This window comes from Triticum aestivum, chromosome 2A (genome assembly GCF_018294505.1).
Source record: "Triticum aestivum cultivar Chinese Spring chromosome 2A, IWGSC CS RefSeq v2.1, whole genome shotgun sequence".
NCBI lineage: Eukaryota > Viridiplantae > Streptophyta > Magnoliopsida > Poales > Poaceae > Triticum > Triticum aestivum.
The window spans coordinates 137,191,217-137,194,135 of record NC_057797.1 but is presented as its reverse complement, the minus strand read 5'-3'; positions in this window follow the sequence as shown (position 1 = coordinate 137,194,135).

The window sequence follows — 2,919 nt, the reverse complement described above, 5'->3', positions numbered from 1 at the left end:
ATGGTTCTATGTCATTGAGCCCCGCGACACCACCTGGGCGGCGGCTCCTGAATTCAAGTCCGGGCCCCCAATGCGGCTTACCTCCTGGCTAAAAAAGGGCCTAGACTGGTCGTCGTCAGACGAGATATCGGCGTTGCGGGCGCGCGTCAAGAGCATGATGGACAAGAACATCAAGCTCGTCAATGTCATGCAGGTGATGATTTTTTGCCGGATCCTTCCCTGCCAAAGCTGAACTTGCCATATGTGGGAGTTCGATCCGGCTAAGCACCATACCTTGCGACAGTTCTTTGGCTCCATGCATGAAGATATCTGGAAGGTGCTTTTCAAGGCCAATCAGACGTGGCTGCAGACCTCCGAGGACCGCGGTACGACCTGACCCATCTAGCCAGTCCGGTAAGTTCTTCATACTTCAAGGTGTATCTCTTCCTATGCATTCGAGGAAGATGTCTAAGTTTCTCCATTTGTCTTTTTAGAGCTGGATAAAGAAGGTGGAGCGGATCCAGTGTCTGGCTCCGTTGCCCGAAAACCCAGCTATCCCACTTCTGATGAAGATGCTGGTTTCGGCGCCCTACCAGGCGCCGGGGAAGAAGGCCACGAAGAGGGGTCAGGCGGGAAGAGGCGGCCTTTGCCGTCAAGGCACTTCAGACGTGACGTCCGAAGACGACGAAACTCACTCCTCCCCCGCCACCGAGGACGAGGAGGAGGAGGAAGAAAGCAACTCTCCCCCTGAGGGGGAAAGGAAGAAAAGGACGGCCTCCACGGATCTGGAGGCAGAGGCGTCAGGGAAGGGGAGGGTCTCCCTCGCGGATAACTCTGCGTTGGACACTTGTAGCGGCTTTGAGTGGTGCCCCAGGGAGAAGCCCCTGGCCGAATCGTAAGTACTCAAAATCACTTATATACACATATATCCAAATTCTTTACTTTGTTGTTTTAATATGTCGAATCATGCGCTGCAGTCGGGCCCACACCCGCCCCCAGCAATCCTTATCTTCTGGGAATTCGCTGGATCCGAAGGTGATGGACAGCGGGTCGCTTCCGGCGGCCTCCTCTCCCAAGGCCACGAGAATGGGGGTACCCAGACTTGCCTTCCTGCGGCCCAGGGCGTGGCTCCACCAACGTCCTGGTACGGCCCATCTTCATCAGCAACCACTCAAGACCCTCGCGAGGGGCCAAGCCTCATGAGGCGGACAACACTAAGACCTCCTCGAGGGCGGCCTTGCTAGGCTGGGTACCAAGGAGCGGAGATATCTATGCAAGGGGCACCTCGCAAGGTTCGCGCGACGTGAGCCATGACGACCGAAGCCAGGCGGGCGCCAACGGGCGCAGAGTGCCAGTTTCCTCTTTGGTGCTAAAGAAGCAGGCGCAGGCGAGGAGTCCGAAGGCGTCGGTAAAAGGTTTCCATATCGGTGCAACAAGACCAAGACCAACAGGACGGCAGGACGGAGGTCGCCACGAAGCGCACGGCGGCGTCACCACCAGAGCCTTTGGTAGGCGAAGACCACCTTTTGTCAGGATAACTTGTACTAGTTGTCTCCCTTCAAAACTGGCTATTGTGGGATCCCTTCCCGCCTAACATTTGGGAAGAGGACCAGGGCCTCTATAAATAGGACTAGCCACCACCATAGCAGGGGAGCACACTCTAACCACCCTCAAACACACCAGCTCATCGAGCTCAAGAACACCTCTCCTCAGGAGGCCGTTCGTCTATTGTACTGATTCATCCTCAGCCCACAAGGCAACCCACCACACCACACTAGAATAGGGTATTACACCACAACGGTGGCCCGAACCAGTATAAACTCTCGTGTCTCTTGTTCCTTGAGTTCAGCGAGCTAGGCCTTGAGATCGTTGCGAGAGTGAGCTAGGGACAGATCTTCGTGCGCACCCCAGAGTTCGAACCTCAAGGGTTTGCCGAAACCCGAAATCCAACATTTTGAGTCTCCGTCTTCTCTTATAAAAGCACCAACTAGGAGGCAATATGATCGTACTTAAGTATTGGGTGTAGTTAATATTCGAGTGTGTTTCATGAATGGATCAATGTTTGAGCATGATGGGCTAGGGATAACTTATTTTAGCATTGATATTTTGAAAGACATGGTTGCTTGTTGATATGCTTGAGTATCTAAATTATTATGTCAAAACTAGACTATTGCTTTGAATCACATAAAAGTCCAAATGTCCGTGCTATAAAGAAAATAATATGATATGATATGATGAACATCAGTCCACATAAAAAATTCTGCTTTTATCACATACCTACTCGAGGACGAGTAGGAGTTAAGCTTGGGATGTTGATAAGTCTCCTACGTATCTATAATTTTTGATTTTTCAATGCTGTTTTATTATCATTTCATAGTCATTTTTTGGCACTAACCTATTGACATAGTGCCAAGTGCCAATGGTTGTTTTTTCCATGAATTTTACATCGCAGAAAACCAATATCAAACGGAGTCCAAATGCCACAAAACTTTACGGAGATTTTTTATGGACCAGAAGGAAGATGTTGGACCCTCGTTGCACCTGGGGTGAGTCCTGAGGAGGGGACAACTGACCAGGGAGCGCCATGAGGCCCAGGCGCGCCCTGGTGGGTTGTGCCCACCTCGGGTGTCCCTCGGACTGCCTCTTTGCTCTATAAATACCCCAATATTTTCAGAACCCTAGGGGAGTCGACGAAATATTTATCCAGTCTCCGCAGAATCCAGAACCACCAGATCCAATCTAGACACCATCACAAAGGGGTTCACCTCTTCCATTGGTGCCTCTCTGATGATGCGAGAGTAGTTCTTTGTAGACCGTAGTTAGTAGCTAGATGGCTTCATCTCTCTCTCTCTCTCTCTCTCTCTTGATTCTCAATACAAGGGTCTCTTGGAGATCCATATGATGATGTTGAAGGAAATATGCCCTAGAGGCAATAATAAA